Genomic DNA, 20000 nt, shown 5'->3' with positions numbered 1-20000 from the left:
CAAGGTGCTGAATGACTTAGGGGTGCAAGTGCCATTTGGTTATCGCGGGTCACAGAGAACGAGGAAAACAACCTACCGCGCCACCTCATAATGTCACTCACCTAACCTAGCACAACAACAGACAGAAAATTAAAGCCTCGGCGACCTAGAAAAGAGAAGTTAATCTTTGAAGTCATTCTAGGAATAATGATTAAATGACTGATTAAGAGATGTTTTCTCTATAAGTAAATAAAGCACTGAAAACCATGGATGAATGAGGGTGCCAGAGTATTGCAAAGCTGAAGAAATGTCATTATTATTATTATTATTATTATTATTATTATTATTATTATTTTGGTCTATCACAGTCCTCCAATTCGACTGGGTGGTATTTATAGTGTGGGGTTCCGGGTTGCATCCTGCCTCCTTAGGAGTCCATCACTTTTCTTACTATGTGCGCCGTTTCTAGGATCACACTCTTCTGCATGAGTCCTGGAGCTACTTCAGCGTCTAGTTTTTCTAGATTCCTTTTCAGGGATCTTGGGATCGTGCCTAGTGCTCCTATGATTATGGATACGATTTCCACTGGCATATCCCATATCCTTCTTATTTCTATTTTCAGGTCTTGATACTTATCCATTTTTCCCTTTCTTTCTCTTCAATTCTGGTGTCCCATGGTATTGCGACATCAATGAGTGATACTTTCTTCTTGACTTTGTCAATCAACGTCACGTCTGGTCTATTTGCACGTATCGATACACCCTATCCGTTCTGATACCATAGTCCCAGAGGATCTTTGCCTGATCGTTTTCTATCACTCCCTCAGGTTGGTGCTCGTACCACTTATTACTGCAAGGTAGCTGATGTTTCTTGCACAGGCTCCAGTGGAGGGCTTATTATTATTATTACTATTATTATCATTATTATTATTATTTTGGTCTATCACAGTCCTCCAATTCGACTGGGTGGTATTTATAGTGTGGGGTTCCGGGTTCCATCCTGCCTCCTTAGATGTCCATCACTGTTCTTACTAATGTGCCGTTTCTAGAATCACACTCTTCTGCATGAGTCCTGGAGCTACTTCAACGTCTAGTTTTTCTAGATTCCTTTTCAAGGATCTTGGGATCTTGCCTAGTGTTCCTATGATTATGGGTACAATTTCCACTGGCATATCCCATATCCTTCTTATTTCTATTTTCAGGTCTTGATACTTATCCATTTTTCCCTTTCTTTCTCTTCAAATCTGGTGTCCCATGGTATTGCGACATCAATGAGTGATACTTTCCTCTTGATTTCGCCAATGAACGTCACATCTGGTCTATTTGCACGAATCACCCGTACCACTTATTACTGCAAGGTAGCTGGTGTTTCTTGCATAGGCTCCAGCGGAGGGCTTTTGCTACTGAATCATGCCTCTTTTTGTACTGCTTCTGTGCTAGTGTCGGACATTCGCTTGCTATGTGGTTTATGGTTTCATTTTTCGTATTGCACTTCTTACATATTATTATTATTATTATTATTATTATTATTATTATTATTATTATTATTATTATTTTTATAAGAGCAATAAAGTGAATCACAGGGCTCATGACTTTCCATTTACATTTCATATGAGCTCTCTCTATGCTTACTACAAACAACTGCCTCAAATCTATTTACCCAATCTGTCAGTATTTTTCTTTTTTACTTGTTTTGTTGAATGGGGACATATGCCAGAACTGTCACTTTTCCTTTATTTTAAAGTATTGATGAGGAAATTGTACAATTCTACTGAAGACTGGTGAAGGTATTTTGTAATGTTAAGAAAACCCAACATAAATTCAGACATTTTCAAAACAGCTGCAGTTTTCATTATCATAAACATCGCAGACATAACATTGTCTGTTATGTCTACGACTGACGTCAATGACCCCCATTGCTGTGTTAAACTGCTTAAAAGTTATTTAGAGAAAAAAACTTCACATCAGCAGTAATTTGTGTATGTCTGCATACATTATTTTTAATGCAAAGGCTATTGGTAAGGACACTCAACAAAATAAATAAGGAAAAGGAAGAAATGTGCGGTTTAACCCAAAGCTTTCTCTCTCCAACACGCACGCACGCACGCACGCACACACACACACACACACACACACACACACACACATATATATATATATATATATACTATATATATATATATATATATATATATATAAAACATTATATATATATAAACATTATATATATATGTGTATATATATATATATGTATGTATGTATGTATGTATATATATGCATACATATGTATGTATACATACACTATAATTTTGTTGATTTCTCCGTTACCCATCGCTACTTAATTATGACTCTACTTACCACATCACAAAGACTGATCATGTAATGGACTAAATACGCACTTGTGTTGATATTTCAGAGCTCGGCGCCTGCTGAACGGTAAAACATAAATACATGCAAAGATTACGGTATACATAATACACTGACGTTACTTCAGACAAAATTTTTATTAAACTGTAGCAGATTAAAAAACAAACATTAAACATACACACAAACTCAAGCACCGGCTTCTCTTCATAATGGGAAAATCTGCACTTTCATAGAATGGCGTTCGTTCCACTCCACGAACAAACAAATGTCTAAGTACACGCGACCAATTTCCGTGTTCTTAAAAAAGGAAGAAAACTGAACATTTTGCAAAAAATTGACATTCGGCGGACAATTATAACGTCAGAGGAAACCGCAGGAACACTACGTTATTTCCAAACCAATTTGAGAAACCAGCCATAAAAGAGCTGTCCGAAACTCTACAAATGTAGTCTCCTCGTAGCGGACCTGGTCATATGCGGAGCCATAAAAACAGACGAGTAAAATGAGAAATAAAGTGGGAAAAATTATGGCGAGTAAAACGGAGAAGGCGGCTGTGAAGCCACAGAGAAAGAAAAAAAGAAAACCCGATGGAAAAATAATCGAAGTTCTTGAGCGAAAGGTACGGTCTGTAAAAAAGTGAAGAAAAATATATAAGAATAAAAGTTCAAAAGAGAAGTTGTTAGTAAGGCGTCCATGACCACACCACCAGCCGCAGTGAAAGTGAATGAAGCAGGAGACGATAAAAATAAATCACCCCACCTTGACTTTCTAATTGGTGTCGGACGCGTTGCCTCTGAGGATTCGAATTTAACCATAGCACATTTTGTGAAAGTCTATTCAATTGAGCATTTTGCTATGATTAATGTTAGTGAAAGTTGCATTCATTAAAGAATCCCAGTGAAGTTTCGTTGATTTACATATTTATTCAGAATTGGGTTTGGTTTAAATTAAGTACTGGGAATATTTCGTTCTTTTATTACTATATTTTGCACTGAAGTTATAAAGTTTTTTTTCATTTTCAATTTGTTTTAAGAGTGAAGTTCTTAAAATTTGCAGTTATTCCTACCAGTCAATCCTCCTCGTAAAACAGCACTCGAAGACACTGCATAAACAGTGAAAATTATTAACGAATACAAAAGCAATGAATAATCAAATTAATCATTTTAGCTTTAAAGCCAAACGGGTAAGCTATAAACAAGAAAGAAAATGTTCCATTATTCGAAGAAAGTAAATTCCTCGCGGTCTCATTACCGCAACACGAACTTTCTCTGGGGCTATAATCACAGCAACAACTCTTATACGTATTAATTTAATGATGGGGAGGCGGTTGTTGGGGGGGGGAGGGGGGGAAGGGGGGGGGGAGAAATGCCAGGAGCAGTGAAAATTATTCATATAACCACACTGATGATGACTATGATAAAAAGTGGTAATAATAATTATTACTAAGTAAGAATAATATTTATCATTAGTAAAAATAATAAAATTTAATTAATAACTTGTATAAAGAAGGAAAACTTAACAAAGTTTTAATAAAGTGCCCAGTATAATTACTGAACTCTAGTTGTTATTCATACACGATACTTGTGTACTCAAAGTGGCAAAACGGAAAATCCTGTAGCAGTAACCGAAATAAAAACCACATAAAATGAATATGATGAATGAAACACTTCTTGTCTCCCAGTGACACCAAGCAAACTACGGCGTTGACTGATAAGCAAACTCTCCACGCTATTGTCTGTCGAGACCTAATTCGGGTCCCACATTAACCTGTAGTTTCCTTTTCTTAGGACCTTGGTTTCCACAGTAGAGTAAATCGCTCTCCAGCTACTTAAAGCTACTATACATACACAGAATATATCCTTTGGCAGTCCTTCGGTCGATTTAGCATTCATTCCCTGTATGTAAGCATAAGGGAGGGCCCTTACAGTGGGGCTTAAACGGTGCACTGTAGACTGGCTTACGCTACAGATACAGGATCTTCGCTGGGCCCATTCGGTTGCAGGTGCATTGCTGAACACATGTTTCATGTGTGTGCGTGTGTGTGTATATAAATATATTTACAGAATTATATATATATATAATACTATATATATATATATTTATTATTTATATTAGATTACAATATATATATAACATATTATACTATATATATATATATATTATATTAAATTTTAATATTATAATAGATATATATTATATATATATAATCCACACACCACACATATACATACACACAAAAATATGTGTTGATCTATTTAATAGTCTCATATTTATACTCGTATCTCTTAAAAGGAACCCCATTCAGGTTTTTCCAATGAATATCACAGAAGCGAGACGGGAAAGGTTATTGAATAGGGCATTTACAATTAGTTACACCTAAAATTCTTTTATTTTCAGTTTCTTCAGGCGTCACTATCCCTTTGGTATCCTTAACAAGACTAATCGCTTCACTGAATAGCTTAGAGTTATAGATACACAAAACTTGCAGAAAAATACACTAATTTTGAACAAAACTGACTGGCGAGTTATCCGTTAATCGCTCAGAGTACTGCAAACAACTTTTTCCCCCTCTTAAATTATTATATAAAAACATTAACTTGTAAGCGTTGTATTTGCTTATCTTCTTGACATATACTTATGCGCATCACACAAAAAAGACTTACACAAGCAATACTGTGATTTGTTTCCTTATCTTAAAAATGAAGATCACTCAAAGCACTTTCGCACATTCGTCTCTCCACTGTGCATCACGTCCATGGCCTCCGTCGGTTTAAAGCCATTTCCAAAAATTCTCCATCGTAACAAAAACAATTTCCTTCAAATGATTTTATTCACTTTCGAAGCTCTCCGTCACATGCAGCGACGTCAACAATCCCACGCCACCGTCAACATCCTTAACAATCAGCAAGGAGTCGTCACCTAACTTTTTAACTTCCATCGATCTGAAAGCCGAAACTTCACCGCCAAAATCTTAGCTCAACTCTGACGTCGTCGACCATTCATTCATTCAACATCTAACACGAGCGAGGTGGTGATGAAATCATCCACATAATACACCATCTCCTCCTCCTCCTCCTCCTCCCTGACCTACCCTCCTCCACCTCCACAGCTACAGATATACTACGGCCAATACCATCTCCTCTTCCTCCTCCCCCTCCTCCTCCTACTTCCCCTCCCCTTCCACCTCAGTCACCACCACCGACACTACCCTTCCCCAGCCACCCCCGCCGCCATCATTCCCTTAAAATAACGTTCAGGCTTTCATTCAGAAACCTCATTCATTCACTCAAACACAAATAATATTAAAACTTGAGCAACACCGCCCAAATCCACCTTCGGACGGAAACCGACCCGAATGAAACAAAAGACCAGCGTCGCTCGGTTTATCTGAAGCCAATCAGCTTTCGCATCCATAAATAAGTCCTTCATGAGTCATGACGCTAAAAATAGAATGATTAAGCCTAAGAAATGCCTCACTACTTCTCAGGAATGTCAACAACCTCGCACTGATAAACCAGCTGCTGGTTACGCCTCTTTTCCGTCCCACTTGACCTGCAGGAGATACGCCCTTCTTCTTCCCAAAGGAAGACATTACAATCAGCTGGTCCGGGGGGATTCCCCCGATCTTGACACCCAAACAATGACACGTGCTCTACTGTACTGTTGCGGACTGGGATTTTCTAGTGAACACTTCTTTCACCTCCCGTTCGAATACAAGGACTACTCCCCCCCCCCCACCCCCACCCCCCCCCCCCCGCCCCCCCCCCCCCACAACACCCCCCAACCTCTTACCCCGACTGGATATTTGCTGGGTCTCACAGTGCCAAAAGAACTCTTTCTTTTTTTCTCTCTTTCTGGCGATAGCCACGATGGTGTTTATACAAATGATGAAGAATTCCCCATATGCAGTTTGCAAAATAATCATGAAGTCTACGATATGCACTTGGGAAAATGGTTACAGATTTCATATTTTCAGACATATATTAGTTAAAGCATGAGATGACTATCAGTAACGATGAAGTTCACAATTTCATAATATTATAGATAACAATTCAGATTTTATTTTTAGCGGCATGCCATGTAAAGTTGCTGAGAACTTTAAAGCAAAATTCAATTTAAAAAAAAAATAGTAGTAAAACCTCATCATCTAAAGATCACCAAATCCTCACGTTGTATTCTGGTGGAAACGAAAATTATTTATACTAACGTACAAGTAATATCAAGAGCTAGAGGGGCTGTAATTAGAATTTTAAAAAACTGAATAAAAGAATAAAGTGCTAATTCTCAATATAAAGCAAACGATATAAACGATATAAACAAGCAAACAATGTCTCTCGACAAAATCACGCGAAGCAAATAAGAAAGGACAGACTTACACTTCAGGGTCTCACCTCGGTTGAATCCTGATAAGTTGAGAGCAGAATTCCGAACATACTACAGATTCTCAGGACAACTAAATGCTGGTGTGACTAGTTGCTCAAAGATTTGTTTGTGCTTTACACACGGATGCATAAATAAAGAGGAAAGAGGAGTTCCTTCCTTTGAAAACTTTATGTTTTACTTTTGCGTTAACATATTTGAGAGTACACAGCTTATGGAACAGGTAAGAAATTGTTATATGGCTTTCCATTAACTCAAAAGAAGACAAGAAACAAAGATAATCCTCAAGAAACGGAAAAAAGGGAGAGCTCTATGGAAAATAAACGATTAAATGAATACTTTTCATTTAAAAGAATTTAAGTCGATGGATATGCAACATTTCCGCTACCTCGTCAAAACAGAACAATAATTCACTAGAAACAAGACCAAATCCTTCTATTACCTTCAGCCTCTTTTCCTCTACATATATAAAACCAGTGAAATAGAAAAAGGATGTTTGTTTGTTTGTATGGTGTTTTTACGTTGCATGGAACCAGTGGTTATTTAGCAACGGGACCAACGGGTTTACGTGACTTCCGAACCACGTCGAGAGTGAACTTCTATCACCAGAAATACACATCTCTCACCCCTCAATGGAATGGCCGAGAATCGAACCAGCGACCACCGAGGTGGGACGCCAGCACCATACCAACCACGCCACTGATGGTAAAATGCAAGGACTTTTTTAAAAACCATAACTTTCTCCATACGAATCTTATTTCCCCAGACGTTAATAATGAAGGAAGGAGATTCGTGTCCATATAATACAATGAAATACCGTGTCCATAAAATACAATGAAATACCGAGGTGATAAATTAATTGTTCTACTTATAGAGTAACTGTTTTGTTTTCTTAAATACGCAGTCCAAAAGCTGTAAACACAAATAACTTTGAAATGGGTTCCTTTCAGCAACATCTATCAATCTTGAAATTAACCATAGAATTCTTTCTGTGTCTGGAAGACTATGTTCCACATTAACAAAAATTTACTTTACTACAGTAAGCTATGCAAGCACGCTTGGGCAATCATACCCTTGCCTAGAGGAGCCCCAGTAAGTAGCCCAGATACGTGTTTTTCTTCACTAACCCCCCACCCCCCCTAAAAAAAAGTTAAAGAAAACAATAACATCATCTCCCAGACAAATGTTTTCTCGTATGGCGTTGGGGAGGCCAAAGTTAAATATAATCGCCATTCTACTTTAAAAAAAGAAACACAAACACACACAAGGCAAAAAAATGAACTTTTATTTTCCAACCATTAACGATACAGTTCTGCTGTTAAATAAGCTCACACAAAAATCGTTTCGCAGATTGTAAATAAACAGAACATATGCATTACTGTGCTGCAATGGCGAGGTCCCAATATAAACGGCAAAAAATATACTGAATAATCTTATGAAAAAAAACGGCATAACAAACAAATAGCAAAACAAGAAGTTTATTTATAAAATAGTCATTTCGACAACAAAAATGCTAAGCCAAACAGCTGTTAGCAGCTGTTAAAACACTACCACAACGCACCACAATACTCTAACAATATACACGTCAGATTTGAGAGAGGAGGAGAGAGAGAGAGAGAGAGAGAGAGAGAGAGAGAGAGAGAGAGAGAGAGACGGGGGGCTAAAAACAAAACTCAATTCAGAAGTAATGACAGGAACGAACACATCCCCGCCCCACACACACATATATATATATATATATATATATATATATATATATATATATATATATATATATACATATATATATATATACATATACATACATACATACATACACACACACACACATCTATATATATATATATATATATATATATATATATATATATATGTATGTATGCATGTGTATATATATAATAAAAAGATATGCATACATATATAATGTGTATAATTATTAGTAACAATGACCTCAAAACTTGATCTCGCTAGAGTCCTTGGCTCATCACTATAATAGGCCTTGAGCCAGATGAGAAAAACTGAAGATGCTCTTTCCATCATTAGTGAGATTCGAACAAACAAAATTATATATATATATAAATATATAAATATATATATATGTATATATATATAATATATATATATATATTATATATATATATATAATATATATTATATATATATATATATATATATATATATATGTGTATATTTATAAACCGATTTATTTGGGAAAAATGATTAATGGAATTATATACCTCAAGACTGGATGGTATTAGATTTTCATAAATATCCAAACGGTCAGGCCCTTAGAACACTTTTTAAGCAAATAGCCTTGGCCTAACAAAACAAAGAAGGCCGTCATCAAATCACTAAACCTTACTACTGCCAAAACTCCAAGGCAAACCAGGCCATGTTTGAGACATTGTCGACAAATTCTCTTTGCTTCCGCCTCCAACACTACAACGTTCACATTGTTGTTGCTGACGTTTAGTAACACTCTTCCTCTTTTAGTATATGACAGGAAATTAAGTAGAGAATAATCTAAAATCTTGATTTAAGGAGAGAGAGAGAGAGAGAGAGAGAGAGAGAGAGAGAGAGAGAGAGAGAGAACGTACCAAAACCCAGCTGATTAACCTTCGCCGGCGTACACACGCTATTGCATAACCGCAAAACCTCATACCTCTAATCTGTATTTCTTCACGTGGATGCTAGGTTAGGGTGGCTGAGACTGTAGTACGGCAGGGTGAGGGGAAGGGGGATAAGTGTAGGAGGGTGGGGGAGAGGGGAACATGAGAGCAAAAGGTACGCACAGAGACGACGACGACGACGTCTCTGGTATGCACGAGTTCCTAAATAATTTACATGCTGCACAGAAGACTGCTCTGTTGGCTGGCTGCATGCTCATAATCCCGGGCGTTAAGGCGAAGTCACACGCAGCTGTGTTGGTGCATGATTAAGTCTATTTGAAGGTAATCACACAGTCACGCAGCCGGCATCAACATCGTTTTCGACCTGCATTGCGTGCCTCGTCACACAGGAACGATCGGGTCGCGGACCCACCGCCAAGGCAACCTATCAATGGGAGTAGCAGCCGGATCAAAGCATAGAAATTCACAGAACAATTGGAAAGGGGAAGGGGAGCGAGACGCCTCTGTCACCGATGCGTACAAACAAAACACAAATATATATATAGATTTTTTTTCTTTTAATTTTTGGCGTACAGGCACATGGGGTACAAATGTACATATCCATACGAATTACTCACAAAGCACAACATGGATATCGATTTCTTTATACAGATTAAAAAAAATTCACACACGGGTACAAAATGGATATCGATTTATATTTTTTTTTGCATACAAATAAGCAAAAAGACACAGGCACAAAATGGATGTCGATTTTGTTTATCAGGTTCAGGATCTTCGCTTTCAATTCAAGCACGGTTCAGAATTTATCGTTCGGTCTTTTTCCTTTGCTCTTTCTTTTGGAGAAAACGCCCATTCGATAAAAACTGGTGACTGATAATGTATCGTATTTTTACCGTTCACATGAATTTATCTAATAGATTCAGGAATTCAGGAAGGGAAAAAGTAACCTTGAAGTGTCATCCTCCTAATCACTGGTCGTGAAAATAGTCATAGTTTTCATATCATAAATGGCTGCTTCAATAAGCGCAACCATTTTATTCTGCTTCCTCAGTGCACTGCACGAATACAGGAAACTCGTTTCTGTTCATGCTGTTTAAAACATGAACGAGGTTTGCTTTATACAGAAAGCTTTCACATACTGTGAAGATAAGAGCTTTATACAATTTAATGTCTATGATACACGAATTTTACAAGCTTAGAATCTGTAGCACTTTAAAGCAAGGATCATCAAATTCCATTTCAACGGAATAAAAAACATTTTACACATTTTTTTTTATATAAGAAAGGAAAACTTAATCGCACTGTATCACTACGCTTATGAAAAATCTATCATCATAATTATTATAAAAAATCGACAGGTTATAAGATACAAAACGAGGAAGTAAGTATTAATCGGTATATGAATAAGTATCATTAATTATAAGGAATTACTTAAGGTTCATTTTTAAGCTCCTTTTACCAACAGAAATAGTATCTGTCTGGAAGGCTGTTACTAGGCTTCCTCTTCCTTTCTCTTCCTCCTCCTCCCACTCATCATCATCTTCAAGGTTATCATTAAAGTGAGGTAACCCTACCCTGAATGACGCAATATCGTAGCCTTGCTAATGATTACAGACTTGTCTGTTGGCTGACTCTTCTTCCATATTTTCGTGTCTAATATACTGGAACCCATTACACTGAGCGAAAGTAGTAGTCGTCAGTGCCATACATGATTACCGTATACAGTTGGTGGGGAACACCGGGATCAAGTCTGTTTTCTAATGCTTAATTTCGGATTGCCGTATACAAATGATGGGAAATAAACTTCCAACGTCTGATTTACATAAATGCTAGCATCAAAACAAATTTTTTCATAAAAATAAGTCAAGATGATGTTCCACATCTTAGTCTACAATGTTTATGATACCGAGGCCAAAATTTACTTATAATCATCATTTTATGGAAGTATTTTGCACTCAAAACTTCAACATTTAGAGAGAACTGAATCGATCGCAAAAATGAACGCAAGATCTGAAAGACACATGAATCCACACATCGCACTGTTCTCATGCTGAATCCACCCTCTAGAATTTTTGTACCTTGCAATTTTTGGACAAGGTTTCATGTCCGCTGTCACACGAAAAATGTATACTCACTCCCAGGATGACGTCACAATTATGCCGTGACTTTTATGCTTTAACAATAATTGCTCAAATTTGCCTTTCCGTAAATTCACGAGTCCCGCGCCGCACTTTCAAGGTCAATTACTTACCTCTTTACACTGAAGCTGTATTTGAATCGTAAATCTTAATCTTAATCTAATGACTGCCGAGCTGAAATACAGTGCAGCAATTAATAATAATAATAATAATAATAATAATAATAATAATAATAATAATAATAATAATAATAATGCTATTAAAAAGAAGCTCGAAATAATCACAACACCGGTTGCAGGACTGTTGCCTTTCCCGTTTAATGTTCTTTTAAAAGCCTTACATATATATATATATATATATATATATATATATATATATATAAGAGAGAGATTATAGAGAGAGAGAGAGAGAGAGATGAGGAGAGAGAGAGAGAGAGAGAGAGAGAGAGAGAGAGAGAGAGAGAGAGAGAGAGTCTCCCTGACCTTAAAAATAGACCAAAACTACACTAATTGCTAAACGCCGTTTAAACACGACCAAATGGCAAAGACAATATCAAGGTTACGGCCGTAAAGCCATTTCTTCAAATGGACCCAACACAAGCAATTGAAGCGAGTCACCCACTGCAGAGGTGAATAGAGAGCTATATGTAGGTGGCTGTGATCTCAATTACAACAAGGTGCTTCTGAATGGTGCCAGTCATTTGCAAACGCGGCGAACGAGCCTTAATGCAATTCATTACCGTTCGGTATTCTAAGAATAACAGCTGTTTAGCTCTCCAAATATACACCTGTGTAGAAAACTATGATCGAGCGTTCAGTCGGAAATTAGTTGACCAGCGAATAGGTTAACCTTTGAACGGCATGGGTCTAATGTACTTGTATTTCTGTGTATATATATATTACATATATATACAATACAGATATTTATGTGAGTGCTGGTCAACTAATTTCCGACTGAACGCTCGATCATAGTTTTCTACACAGGTGTATATTTGGAGAGCTAAACAGCTGTTATTCTTAGAATACCGAACGGTAATGAATTGCATTAAGGCTCGTTCGCCGCGTTTGCAAATGACTGGCACCATTCAGAAGTACAACTGCAAGGAAGCAGTTTCCACAGTTATTGGCGGTGGGACTAGCCTTTGACTAAAAAGTACAACTGCAAGGAGGCAGTTTCCACAGTTTGATTGGCGGTGGGCCTTTCAAAAAAGCATTTGACTAAAAAGTACACTGCAAGGAAGCAGTTTTCCAGCAGTTATTGGCGGTGGGTCCTAGCATTTGACTAAAAAAGGTTACAACTGCAAGGAGCAGTTTTCCACCAGTTATTTAGCGGTGCCTAGCCTTTGACTTTAAAAAGTTACAACGCAAGGAGCAGGTTTTTCCACAGGGTTATTGGCGTGGGCCTAGCCTTTGGACTAAAAAGTACAACTGGCAAGGAAGCAGTTTCCACAGTTATTGCTGTGGCCCCAGCCTCTGACTAAAAAGTACAACTGCAAGGAAGCAGTTTCCACAGTTATTGGCGGTGGGCCTAGCCTTTGACTAAAAAGTACAACTGCAAGGAAGCAGTTTCCACAGTTATTGGCGGTGGGCCTAGCCTTTGACTAAAAAGTACAACTGACAAGGAAGCAAGTTTCCACAGTTATTGGCGGTGGGACCTAGCATTTGGACTAAAAAGTTTTACAACTGCAAAGGAAGCAGTTTTCCACATATTAGCGGTGGGCCTAGCCTTTGACTAAAAGTAGCACTGCAAGGAAGCAGTTTGCCACAGTTATTGGCGGGGTGGGCGCTAGGCCTTGTGACTAATAAAAGTACAACTGCAAGGAAGCAATGGTTTCCATCAGTTATTGGCGGTGGGCCTAGCCCTCTGACTAAAAAGTACAACTGCAAGGGAAGCAAAAGTTTCCAACAGTTTACTGGCGGGGCCTAGCCTTTGACTAAAAAGTACAACCGCAATGGGAAGCAAAAAGTTTCCACAGTTTATAGGGCCGGTGGCAGAGCTTGACCTTTAAAAAGTTACCACTGCAAAAGGAAGGCAGTTTTCCACAGTTACTGGGCGTGGGCTAGCCTTTGACTTAAAAAAGTACACTGCAATCCCGGAAACAGTTTCCAGTTATGCGGTGGGGCCTAGCCTTTGACTAAAAAGTAAAACTGCAAGAACAGTTTCGTTATTGGCGGTGGGCCTAGCATTTGACTAAAAAGTACCAACTGCAAGAAGGCATGTCCACAGGTTATTTACGGTGCCTAAGCTTTGACTAAAAAGTACAACTGCAAGGGAAGCAGTTTCCACAGTTATTGGCGGTGGGCCTAGCCTTTGACTAAAAAGTACGGAACTGCACAGGAAAGCAGTTTTTACACAGTTACTGGCGTGGGCCATAGCATTTGACTAAAAAGTTACAACTGCAAGAAGCAGTTTCCACAGTTATGGCGGGGGCCTAGCCTTTGATAAAAAGTACAACTGCAAGGAAAGCAGTTTTCCACATTATTTGGCGGTGGGCCTAGGGCTTTGACGAAAAAGTACAACTGCAAGGGAAGCAGTTTCCAGTTATTGGCGGTGGTGGCCTTACGCCATTGACCTAAAAAAGTACAAACTGCAAGAAAGCCCAGGTTTCCACCACGTTAATTGCAGGTTGGGCCTAGCCCCTTTTGGACTAAAAAAAGTACAACTTGCAAGGAAGCAGGTTTCCCACGTTATTAAGCCGGTGGGCCTAAGCCATTTTGACCCTAAAAAGGTACCAAACTGCAAAGAAGGCAGTTTTCCACAGTTAATGGCGGCTGGGCCTAGCCTTTTGGACTAAAAAAAGTTACAACTGCCAAGGAAAGGCAGTTTCTAAGGGCCAATTTGACTAAAAAGTAACATGCAAGGAAAAGGCAGGTTTCCAACAGTTATTAGCGGTGGGCCTAGCCTTTGACTAAAAAGTACAACTGCAAGGAAGCAGTTTCCACAGTTATTGGCGGTGGGCCTAGCCTTTGACTAAAAAGTACAACTGCAAGGAAGCAGTTTCCACAGTTATTGGCGGTGGGCCTAGCCTTTGACTAAAAAGTACAACTGCAAGGAAGCAGTTTCCACAGTTATTGGCGGTAGGCCAAGCCTTTGACTAAAAAGTACAACTGCATGGCAGCAGCTGTCCTTTTAGCCGCCTTTCACAATACGCAGGACCTACGGTGGTAGTATTCTTCTACCCCTACCACAGGATCATGTGCGTGCATGTTATCGAGACTTAATTACACTCCAATAGTAAAACAACCACAATCCTAATAAAATAGTGTTAATATAATTTCAGGGAAAGATTACTGAATACAAAAATTAAAGAGAGAACACGGGATATATCAAAACCGAGAAGAATAGCGACAGAGTCAACTGACCTAGAAGTAAACTGAACATTACGGGACTAAGGCGGTTTGCGGGTGAGTAACGAAATATGCCGCGGACTTTGGAGTACATGATTTCCGTATATACGAGCATGCGCATGACAGTTTTTGTTTTTCACTTCTTAATTCCCCGTCATACAATATAATTCGGCATAACAAACTGAATGTTAAAGCCAGTTATCTTCCCCTTCTTTCCGTTGTTATATCTAGCAGGTCTTGTAGCGTCAAATACTCTTCTTCAAATTAAGCTTTTGCGTTACAAGACTATGTATATAACAATAAAAAAACTATAGGACAAGTAACCTGATATTAATCATAAAAATCTTCAAATTTGTTTACTTGAAATTAAGGTAAGGTGACGAAATGTCTTAAATATGGCAATGAAATGATTGAATACAAAGTATTCCATAACATATCCTCATAATTCATGTTTCCATTTTCACTTCGACCGGTTTAAACTTTGAAATTACGTAATGGTTGAAGAGTATGTAGATCGAAATATGTAACATGGATAACCCTACTGATCTCAGTATTTCATAACGTTACATCTGCCGCGATATTTTTTGCTTACCCAATACTTACTACTTCACCTCACTTTACTATCATTACGGCCTCGTAAATAAAATAAAAAAATAGAAAAAAAGAGTATATCGACATGGCACACAGAGCAGAAGTGGTATCGATGAAATATGCAAATATTATCATGTAAATTATTACTGAATCGATAACAATTACGAGTGTGTTCACGGAAAATATATTTCATCATTGAGTATGAATGTGGCTATTCATCTCAGAGCACGTTTGTATATATAATACACACACACACACACACAGAGAGAGAGAGAGAGAGAGAGAGAGAGAGAGAGAGAGAGAGAGGTGGGGGCGGGGGTACTCCGACTATTTAACATCAATAAATAAATATTGCTTGTCAAATGGGTAAAGGGTTCGCATACTGAAGTTTTTACTGTGAATATCCACATTAAAAGTATGTATTCTGCAAGTACCACCAACAAATCGACAAGAACTTTAATCGTGGTTGCGCTAAAACTTGCATAACACTTAAAAATTGCCAGCCATTATTCGCTATCACACAGCCACAAGAAGAGTATTTACATATTTTAACGTCCAATACTAAGTGTTGCAGGTACGTAAAGTTACACTTTTTGTGAATTTAAAGAAAAATTAAACACAAATATAGCAAAGCTACATGCATACATACGAGAGTATATTAAATGATTATACATATATATAATATATTATATATTATATATATTATATAGATATATTTTACACCAAATTGCAGCCCTCTAGCCTCAGTTGTTTTTATTCTATTCAAGGTTAAGGTTAGCCATGACCGTACGTCTGACACCACTATAGGTGCCAACAGCTTAGGCCACCACCGGCCTGTGGCTGAAAGTTTGACGGGCCGCAACTGAGACTTTCATACAGCATTATAAGCTGAACAGAACGTTTATTGTCCCTTCCAACCAACACCTAACCTAATCTATTCATCTATTCAGTACTTTATATTCGTAGCTGTTCAGTTTCATCACTCAGCTTTCAAGTGATACGCTTTTCACCTGACGAACGCTCTACGTTTCCTCCACACAACCACTCGGTTCTATCTTTTCCCTTAGCTTTCTTACCACTTTGACGTATCTGCACATTTTTCGCGTTTTTGTCTCTCGCAATCATTATTAAACACCTCATAAACAACAATCTATTTCAAGTTTTTTTATGCGTTTAGCATCCACACTCCACTTCCAGAAAAGCGAGTTCGCTAAACAAATCCCTTCATACATTCTGGCTTTGGCTTCCATAGACGTATTTTTGAATGCCCATCAATAAATTCTAGATTAGCTCCACTGACTAAATTTTTACCCGTCTCGGCTATTCACGAAACTATCCCTCGTCCAGGTCCGAACATGGAAGGCTAATACAGCCTGAATTCATATATTTCCGTACAGTTCACATAGAAGTCGGTAATATAAAAGTAGAATCTGATACAGTACCACACTTGGCCACAGCACAGAGCGACCACCCCTTTCCACGAGCGAAAATAACAGGAAATGGGAAGAATTTCTTACTTCACATTTGGAGACGCGAAAATAAAGCAACATAACTGTCTTATAATCTGAATAAACGACCGTTAATGACAATCCGTGAACTATAAAACTTTGTTGACACTTGCCAGAAATGGAGATCTAAATCACGGTTAACATGAGCGCTCTCAGAATTTACTGCTCTTATTTATCCTCTGGTTCCGTAACAAGAATCAAGGTCATTCATTATATGTGTAAGGGCAGTCGCCTGCGGAACAATTATCTGGCCAAAGCTAAACAAAGCAAATCAAATTACAAAATGAAAAAAAGAAAATGTAAAAAATGCAGTTTTACATGCTTTCGTCTACCGTGCACGACACAGAGATAGAGATTGATAAAACGAACAATAAATTTTGACTTCTCTGGACAAATAAAAGTCGTAGTCAACTTCATTATCAGCATCATCAATACACACGTACGTGACATTTAAAAAAAAAATCGCAATGCTAACTGTATAAAAAAAAATAAAAAAATAAATTACACCTTAATGCGAACAGTAAGCAATGCATGAAGATAACGTAATCGATAACCAGGTCGAGAGAGAGAGAGAGAGAGAGAGAGAGAGAGAGAGTCCCTTGATCGCTGCCAGGTCCGACACGAGAATTCCTTTTACGCGACCCAACGTATCAATTCCATTTTAGGAGACACGCTACAAGTGTTTGCTTAAGAGATATTCAGCAAACCGGTTCTCCCTCTTTAAACAGGGGCTGTCTAATAGACGCTGGATTACGACCAAATTTAGCTGCTCGTGTCATTCGGCTTTCGCTTTGCCAGTGAACGTTTTTATCAAAACGAAGGCAATGGAAACAGCGTCTTATTAGGCAGCGTTTTCGTGTGCGCGCTTGTATGTAGATAGACTTCTCTCCATGTATATGTAGCAAACGATATTTCTCTCTCTCTCTCTCTCTCTCTTTAAATTAAGACGTTTTCGTTAAAAGGAATGTCTCCACTGAAAAACCAGCTAAACAGTCGCTGTTACATTCATACTTTAACTGCTCAGTTGTGAACGATATCAACATTAATCTCTCCCATCTTCCAGGTTTCCATTCAAATCCTAAAACTTACTCTCATTAACGATTACATAATAGTTTCTCTCCTCTTGCAAATAATTTCACTTGCTTCTGAGGCTCCCCTTCACTACCTCATTACTACAACTAGAGCACACTCCATTCATATCTCAGTTCAATTTTTTTTTTTACTTCTCGAACGATTCCATTCATAAAGATCTGGCGACATAGCACAAGGTGACAGGATGCAACTTTGGCTCAAACTCACTTTTACATCAAAAGAGTCAATCTCCCATCAACATGTTCTACTAAATAAATATCTTCTACGTGTCTTCAATACCCTCCACATTATTTGCTTTTCTTCTTGACTTTCAAACTGTTTCTTTGCAAACAGCTGATTCACGGACCTTCCTCTTCGTTTGGATCCACACAGCTTTCCTTTCTCAATCAAAACCTCATAGAACACCTTTCCCTGGTATGATACAAAGTATAATAACCTTACTAAAATTCTTACAGCCTCCTCTGTTACCTTTACTTCTTACACGCTCTTCTAGTGCTTTTTCTTCATCAAGCCATACTTACAGACATGATCAGCCACTCAACTATATACTATAGTAGATTCACATCAAAGGTGCATTTGATGTCTAGGCCAGTCCCTTACGACGTTCCTGATTGGCTGTTGATAAGCCAATCACAGGGCTGGAAACTCTCGGTCTCTCTTGAGAGTTCACATAGGCAGGATGTATGTTCCACCTCTCTTGAGGAATACGTCTTTCAAAAGTATGCCTCAGGAGAGGTGGAGCATACAAGCTGCCTATGTGAACTTTCGAGAAAGACTAAGAGTTTCCAGCCTAGTGAATGGCTTATCAACAGCCAATCAGAAGCGTCGTAAGGGACTGCCCTGGGCATCAAATGCACGGTACCTGACAACTGCTCTCATCAAGATGTAAATGGTCACTTCCAGAACCATTCTGGAACTCACACTAACCCTTTTAACTCTTGACGCATTTAGGTCTGCATCTTTCTCATCTTCCACATTCAACAGTCTTCATAACACTCGACCCAAGATCGCAGTAACTTAAGCATTTCTCTACTTGCATCTTATATTTTTATATCAATTGTTCATCAACATTTCTCTTTGCACTGACCACCCTATGAAATTACTTAATTCTCCCCAGTATTCTTGTTCACATTCTTCCCTGTATTTTGTTTACTTATGTTTTTTTGTTCCCGCCTGCCCTATCCGTCCGTCCTCTACGTGACATATTTTGTGATTTATTTCGCCTGAAGTAATTTTTTTTTTTTTTTTTAACTAAACCTCTCCACCAATGACTTTTTATTCCCTCGTCCTAACTTCTTACATCCGCAGATTCCCCTCATACCTCCGTGACTCCTCATTGAATGTTACCAATTCATCTACTGCTTCTACTTCCTTGTCTGTAAATGTAGCCCATATTTTGGTCAGTATATCTTTCCTGTATGCCTTTCTCATTTCTTATTCATAAACTATTTGTTTTAATTGTATATACAGCCGAATTTTACCCCGTCCCCTCCAATTGTATATACAGCCGAATTTTACCCCGTCCCCTCCAACTTGAGCACATATGTATCAAAGTGTTTCCCTCAAACAAATAATAAGATAAGACCTCTCGCTGCTACTCGTTTCGCCATTTTCATTCACCAGTTTGCTCCTCCATCTAGTATGTTTGGCAAAACCTCGTAAACATTTCCCCTTGCTATAAAAAAAAAAAAAAAAATCTTCTCTTATTCTATACAAGAGTTATTTACTATTTATCAGATTAAAAGGAAAAAAAAACATGTAAATGAAGTATAGAAAAGAGCAATCAGAAGATGAAGGAACGAAGCCTAACAACTGTATCTTAAAGTGAGAACAAATACAAAAACAAAACAATAAAAACTGTATAAGAAAATGGTGCGCTATAATATTTGAGAGTGATTGGCGCCATGTACTAACTTCATTGGAACGCTGCTCCTCTTACTCTCGTTTGCATAATATTAAAATGCAATTC

At 38.1% G+C, this 20000-nt stretch overlaps 1 long non-coding RNA gene across 2 annotated transcripts in view; it reads right to left on the bottom strand.

The window, feature by feature from the left end:
* Nucleotides 1–20000, bottom strand: part of LOC135200770 (uncharacterized) — a 647058-nt gene that overhangs the window by 541384 nt on the left and 85674 nt on the right. The window lies entirely within an intron of this gene.

This window comes from Macrobrachium nipponense, chromosome 27, assembly GCF_015104395.2.
Source record: "Macrobrachium nipponense isolate FS-2020 chromosome 27, ASM1510439v2, whole genome shotgun sequence".
Lineage (NCBI taxonomy): Eukaryota > Metazoa > Arthropoda > Malacostraca > Decapoda > Palaemonidae > Macrobrachium > Macrobrachium nipponense.
Note: the sequence above shows the minus strand (reverse complement) of the source record. Positions and strands in the feature narration are given on the sequence as shown.